This window comes from Diabrotica virgifera, chromosome 1 (assembly GCF_917563875.1).
Source record: "Diabrotica virgifera virgifera chromosome 1, PGI_DIABVI_V3a".
Lineage (NCBI taxonomy): Eukaryota > Metazoa > Arthropoda > Insecta > Coleoptera > Chrysomelidae > Diabrotica > Diabrotica virgifera.
Genome location: NC_065443.1, coordinates 164779834 through 164787863, shown reverse-complemented (window position 1 = coordinate 164787863; position 8030 = coordinate 164779834). Strand labels below are relative to the sequence as shown.

Genomic DNA, 8030 nt, shown 5'->3' with positions numbered 1-8030 from the left:
GGGCCACCAGGCCTACAGGTGTTGGTTGGTTGCAGTCTAGATGAAGTTCATTGTTGCAGTCTAGATGATTTTGTCCTCCTTGTTCTATCGCCGGCGATTGAGGGTTGTTGAAATTCCCGGAGGGAGAACGGTGATCTTTTATTCCAAAAAACTAGAAGAATAATGAGTATAAGTGACAATCAAGAAGTTAAACCCAATGTGCCAAAGTCCGCAATTCTTTTAAGAAATAATCAAAAATATTAGCAGATGACAAGAATAAATTAAATGAAATTGAGATTGAAAATCAATAGTTAAAATTTGATTACTAAAAGTGCATACAGTCCGTCTAATTTACTTACCGTTGCACGTCATTATCTATGTTAGAGATCTAAGTTGACATTGTTGAACAATTACAAAAAATTCTTGAATTCATTTTAAATCAAATACGATACACAATGTTTGCGGAAGTAGATTATACAGCAAAACAAATTAATATTCAATGTAAATAAATAAAACCTTTACAAATAGAAAACAAGAATTAAGTTATAATCTTACGTTAAAGTACATAATAAAAACAGTAAATATAATGAAACAAATACTTATAGTAAAGAATATAAACAAGTATGAAGTGTCATCACCGCAACTGTCAAATAAATGTTACCAATTTATGCCAAAATATCACCTGTGTTCGATTATAGTTACAGTGTATTCCGAACAAATGTGCTTCATAAAAGCGCTTTATAATCCATTTATACAAATTAAATGAAACATATTATTGTGTATTTCTTTAAGTTGGCATTAATAGAAATCTTTAAATATTAGGTGCGTTCGCGGGTACAGTTGACAAATTGTCGCCGACAATTTCTAACCTCACTTAATATAAATAATACCGTTAATAGATAAATATTCAAGGCATATTTACATTTAAGTAATATTATTAACTAATTATTAAATTATACTAGGTAAATATACCTGGTATATTTATCTATTAACGATATTATTTATATCATTTTAAAGTGCGCATGCGTTTTGCTGCTAATTTGTCGCCGACTAGTCGTCGACAGGCACCCGCGAACGCACTTATTATTTCTACGCGTATATAATAAAATATGTCAAGTGGCTGTAATGCCAGTGTACTCGGCAAAGTGATACTAAAAGAACACACCTACCGCCTAAATATTTCGTGTTGGTATCATGTGACGTCACTGGCTATGACGCGAATGACGTGCAACGGTAAGTAAATTAGATGGAGTATATATGTAAATTAAAAATATATAGGTATTTAAAACTAAAATATCACAACACATGCTTTTAGATGATAGTTAGGTTAGATATAAAAAATATTAGAAGAAATTATTATAAAAAGCTCTATGAAAAACTCACCCCAAGAGAATATTAATTGTTGATGGAAAATAAATCTATTATTCGAATTACATGCCTATTTAAGGAATAATTCTTCCCTTCCATTTTCAGTTTGTCAGCGGGTAGGGATCAACTGTCACTGTCATTGAAAACGACATTTGAAATGACGACCAAGTTCGTATGAAGTAGCAGGCATGTTCCGTATTGAAAGATAGATATTTAGAGAGCAGTGTGCGTCTTGGAAGAGTGTTGCCATCGTATACTTACGCTAAAAGCTGATTGGCTCCGCCATCTTTTGTTCAGATTTCCGGATTAATTTGGAAGGGGTAAACAGATGATCAGTTGTTTATTTTTCGTTTACTCTGGTTTAACCTCACTTAACTAGATAGATCGAGAAATATTAAATTACTATTACTATTATTCAGGTTGAAAAATGCCTTCCTCTAAGGTAAAAGGTTGCGAAGTCGATTGGGGAAAAATAATGTGAAAATGAATTCTTTCCCAAAAGAATCTGAACGACGGAAAGTGTGGATTAAAAATATAGGGTTAAAACAAGATCCAAACAAATATGCTGTTGTTTGTGAAGTAAGTTCTTCAAGTAAAATTAATTGAGTATTTGCATTTGATGCATTCTCTTTATAATATTTATATCATTAAAAATATTGTATTCAATTTTTGAATGTTTAGGAACACTACTTCTGACATGTGGAAAAAAGTTAGACAAGATGGCAGCAGAAAATTAAAATGCAATGCTCTACCAACAATATTTAGACAAGAAAGCGAAAGTATTTAATTATTTATATTGGTTTTTTGTTTATTCACCAATTTAACACCTATAGATATTTGTATAACAAGAGAGCGAAGTGCACCTTTTCCTCCCAAGAATAAAGTTTACTAGTTTACTACAGTAATCATTCAAGGGAGGAAAAGGCACTTCTCCCATGTTATACATTTTTCCACCTCCCTCAAATAAGCCATTTTTTCATTTTTAAAATATTTATATAACTGTTGATTGAATACATGAATCATAATTGAATACAGGAATTTGTGTATTCAATCAACAATAGAACTAACAAAATTTATTAGAGAACTAAAACTAACAAGTAGATACAGTATAACTATCAAATTATTAATGAAAAAATTTTAAATCAAAATAACAGTTTACTGTTTTTACCATTTTGCAACATCTATAAATAAAATTTAAAATGTATGGATACTTACCTAATAGAAAATAGAGTAATAGTATAGGGTGTCAATAAGTTATTCCATCTATGCTGACATAGTATGACGTCAACATCACTTTTACTTTTACTCCCTAGGGATTAAAAGTACTTTGTTTCCCTAGGGAGAAAAAATATGACTATGCTCCCTACAATGAGGCCAGGAAATGTATACTTTGGATAGAGGTAGGTGGGAAAATCTGTTTTATTCAGTTATTGTGATTTGTTTCTTACAGACAGTCGGTTTGTTCTAGCATGAGTTTCAAACGGTCTGAAACCATTAGCGAATATTGGACCAGCGCGAGTAGAGGGGATAGCACTCGTAACTGTATTATGTTCTCTCACTGACCAACTGTTTGCTGACTAGTTCGACTGTTTGCTAGAACAAACCTATTATTCAAACAAAATGTCCTCTACGTCAGACTGATCAGAATTTTAAAAATGTGTCATATCAATCAAATCAAAAACTTTCAAAAATTGTTCCTGTAACCATTTTTAGTGGAAATAATAACAGTACTTATATTGGATCAGAGAGCCACCCAATTCATTGTTAAAGTATGATAAACTAAAAGTTAAACAATTAGGCATGCACTTCATATTATATTTAATGAAATATAACCCACTGGTACTCGTACAAACTTGACGGCAAGCAAATTCAACAAATTTTTCCTCATTTATTAGTTTTTCACTACCGTTAAGTTTGGAAACAAGCGCTGTTGCCAAATAAAAACATATACATTCGGAAAAATGAAAGAATACCCATGAACGATCACATCAATCACATATTTTGTATTTGCTGTTTTTTTTTCATAAATAATAAATGAGAGAGATAGATTATTAATAATCTGAATAATATGTGATTGATGTGATCGTTCATGGGTATTCTTTAATTTTTTCGACGATATGTATTTACCACAGCAACTACAGGTGACACTGTTTCTCTTTGTCTTTAAGAGTGTGAAACAAAGATAACTACAGTGGGAAAAATAAAGAATACCCATGAACGATCACATCGATCACTTATTTTGTGTTTCCTATCTTTTTCTATAACAAACGTTTATTATTTATAGAAAAAGACAACAAACATAAATTAAGTGATTGATGTGATCGTTCATGGGTATACGCTGTGAGCTCGTACGTAGAGGGGATATTTACAAATTCGCGAACGCCAGTAGTGACAAGTTTGTAAACGTTTACCGGAAATTTGACATAAATGTCAAAGTGATTAATTTAAAATTAAAATTAAAAACATTAATTATAAACAATATTAGTTGGTCAAAGCTGTGGTATATATTTTTATCTTAAATATACTTACGTTTTAAATACTGAATTTAAGTTTTTTTAATGTTCCGTAATATATAATTATAAATAATCTATTATAATCTTAGCGCCATCTACACGATTATTGTCAAAGTATCCAAAGTAAGAAATTGATATTTTATCAATAGAGCGTCAAAATGATTAGAAAAATCTTAAAAAAATCGATCACAATTTAATTACTTTTTTGCGTTGTAAATATTAAGCGATAACAATTAAATAATAAATTTAAAAATTACCAGTAAAAGTTGAATTAGTAACCGCTAGGAGCGACACCAGCGAAGCTCAGGGCGTATACGCTGTGAGCTTCGCTGGTGTCGCTCCTAGCGGTTACTAATTCAACTTTTACTGGTAATTTTTGAATTTATTATTTAATTGTTATCGCTTAATATTTACAACGCAAAAAAGTAATTAAATTGTAATCGATTTTTTTAAGATTTTTCTAATCATTTTGACGTTCTATTGATAAAATATCAATTTCTTACTTCGGATACTTTGACAATAATCGTGTAGATGGCGCTAAGATTATAATAGATTATTTATAATTAGATATTACGGAACATTAAAAAAACTTAAATTCAGTATTTAAAACGTAAGTATATTTAAGGTAAAAATATATACCACAGCTTTGACCGACTAATATTGTTTATAATTAATGTTTTTAATTTTTATTTTAAATTAATCACTTTGACATTTACGTCAAATTTCCGGTAAACGTTTACAAACTTGTCACTACTGGCGTTCGCGAATTTGTAAATATCCCCTCTACGTACGAGCTCACAGCGTATAGGGCTTTTCATCGATTGTCATTTGTTTCGAGCTTCTGTCATGTGTCACATAATATTAATATATCTACGTATATATTAATATTATGTGACACATGACAGAAGCTCGAAACAAATGACTGTGAATGAAAAGCCCTATTCTTTCATTTTTCCAACTGTATCTGTAATATACGCTGAGCTCGTAGGTAGAGGGGATAATTAAAAAATCGCGAGAGCCAGTAGTGACAAGTCTGTAAACCTTTACTGGAAATTTGACATAAATGTCATAGTGAATAATTTAAAATTGAAATTAAAAACAATTAGAAAAAATATTGGTTGGTCAAAGCTGTGGTATATATTTTTATCTTAAGTATACTTACGGTTTAAATACTGAATTAAGTTTTTTTAATATTTTGTAATATCTAATTATAATTAGATATAAATCATCTAAGCGCCATCTACACGATAATTGTGAATGTATCTGAAGTAAGAAATTAATATTTCATTAAGAGAACGTTAAAACAGTTAGCAAAATTTTTAAAAATTCGATTACAATTTAATTACTTTTTTGCGTTGTAAATATTAAGCGATAAAATTAAAAAATAAATTTAAAAATTACTGGTGAAAGTTGAATTAGTAATCCGCTAGGAGCGACACCAGCGAAGCTCAGAGCGTATAAGTGGGTGCGTTTGGACGACCATAGCGGCTGACTGTCAGCAGAAATCGGCCGAGTGGTTGTATCCAGCTGTGATAGGGAAAGCTTAGTAAATCTCTTAGCGGCTGACTCCCAGCGGTGACGTCTGACAGCTACTGCTGGCTCAGCTGTCCAGCCGCTGTGGTCATCCGAACGCACCCAGTGTCAGTCATGTTTTCCTATAGTATAGAAGGCTTAGATAGAAGGTTATGTAAGATTTTTGTTTGTTTATTTTTTCTTCTTCTTTTGTGGCCTTTGGAAGCTGTGCCCATTTAGCCAGCAACATTTCTTAAAATTAATGCCTAACTAAACCTACCATACAAGAAAACCATTACGAACCTAAACGAGCAATCAAGGATACGGAAGGGAAAGTAAAGTTATTTAAAAAATAAACTGTTGTTAAAATATAAACTAAATAAATAAAATATAAATTGAAAACAATAATTTGACATTATAAATGTAACCTCCAATATTATGACAGATGTCAGTTACCATGACATCATATATTATACTCGTCACTAATTCTAGCCAATGAAATGCTTGCTGTAATAGGAATGGCATATCAAAAAAATCTGACTATTCTCTATATATTTTTTCAAATTTAGAATATGGCAACAAGGGGAAAGTTATGTGCATTCCTCATTGTTTGACTTTTCCTATATCTTTAGTATGAGGTCATCATACAATACAAATACTTCCTGCAATGATTGGAAGTAATGCAGAACAAGAATTGAATTTGGAATCGCCGAGAAAAAGGATTGGTGTACAAAATAAGAAAGTAAATAAAGGACAACAAACATCTTCCATAAGCGATCAAAATTGTATAACTGAAGTTCAGGAAATAGATTCTGCTCCACCTTTAGGTATAAAAAATATTTTGACATTTTTTGTTATTTAATACACAATTTAATTTACCATCTGATCATGAAGCTATAAGTAAATGGTGTGAATGTTGAACACATGAGGGAGAAGCTGCCATGTGGCAACTCTCCTGTATAATATATTTTATATTAGTTCACATAAATAGTTAATTTATTAAGGTCTGTTGGCCATGGTTTCTTCAGTCACCTTTCAAATCCAGGAGGGGTATTTAGCAGTCTTGATTCGTTACTTGGATGATCCGTTGTCCATCAAGGAAGTTTCTTGTGATTATTCTAATTTCTTCCTCTACCAAGGATGTGGCAGAGTCATCTTGTATAGGGTTTTGTTCAAGTGTAAACACTTTTTTGCGCCAGTCCAGAGCTGTCTGCCAGCGCTGTCTTGAATAGAAAGGTGGTCTATTTTTCATGCCACTGGCATTCCAGTGAGACTGGCACCAGTTTCTGGATACATGTAAACGTTACTTTATTTTATGTAAATATTATTTTCATTCTAGAATCAAAGGGAGACTCTTTTAACAGGTAAATGACGCTATCATTCTTTTTGTTCTAGAAAAACTGTAAATAGTATTTAAGGCAACGATTGTGAATGAGTGAGAAGTCTAATAAAGCCACGACGAGATAATGTATTAGGGCGTACGATTTGGAGGTATTTTTGATTAGATAAATTTTGTAAAGTACAATATAAATTAGATTTGATAATGTGTAGTATTTCCTAATAAATTAAATACTATTAAGTGTTTATTGTTCTTGTAAGTTAGTGTGGTAAATAAATAATATGAAGTAAGTCTGTGTATTTAAATTAATATAAGTGTTCTTATTTAAAAATAAATAAAGACAATTCAAAATAAATATTAATGCCTAAAAATCAAATTAGTAAATTCGCTCACATGTCACTAGCAAAGAAACTTGTCAGCTTTTTGTTTCCGGTTGATTTGGACAGGTTAAGAATTGAAAGTGGTAACACTACATGTTAAATCAATCATTTTAAATTGTTTACAGTTTTACTTACAGTAGGAGATGTAACATACTTTTGTTTACCAGTATGCAAAAATTAAAAAGTCTTTCATAGATATTGATTCACCACTCAAGAACTAACAAATTGTGAAGAGCACAAATATGCCTGTACTTCATTATCTGTCCAGGGCCGATATCAATTGATTGTCACAATATTGTATAGGTATAGAATAATTCATTTTATTACAATTAACAGTTTTTAGGTTTCCATACTTCTAAAGGAAAAACGGACCCTTATAGGCTCGCTATATACTTATACTATGGCCAAAAAGCGGTAGTGAGAATAGAAGACATAACATCAGAAGAAATAGAAATGAAAAAAAGGTGTTCGACAAGGGTGTATACTTTCACCAATATTATTTAATATATAGGTACTCGGAAGACATATTAAGTAAGACAATGGATGAAATAAACATAGGCATTAGAATTAATGGCATGATCATAAATAACCTGAGATACGCTGATGATACAGTTCTTTTAGCCGAATCACATGAAAACCTACAGATACTGCTTACTTAATAAAGTGACCGCAGTAAGTGGAGAATATGGACTATCGCTTAACATAAGCTTTATTCCAGCAATGTTTCATTAATTTTATCTGTCTCTTCCACGTTAACCAAGAAGAGGTGTTGAAATTTCTGATACATTTCCAGTGGATACATTACCAGCTATTTGTGATGAATAATGAGTAATACAGACTTAAAAATTCATACAGACCTAGCAGTCATTACTTAGCTTTTGATTAAAATTGACAAATCTAAACGCACAAGTGGTCTATTACTTTTCTGTCCAAAAAACG

General features: G+C 31.2%; 1 long non-coding RNA gene across 1 annotated transcript; it reads left to right on the top strand.

Moving 5' to 3' along the window:
* Positions 1-1646: 1646 nt before the first annotated feature.
* Positions 1647-7001, top strand: LOC126881460 (uncharacterized). Its single transcript, XR_007696863.1, has 2 exons — positions 1647-1926; positions 6768-7001. It is a non-coding gene; the product is annotated as an uncharacterized LOC126881460 (long non-coding RNA).
* The last annotated feature ends 1029 nt before the right edge of the window (positions 7002-8030 follow it).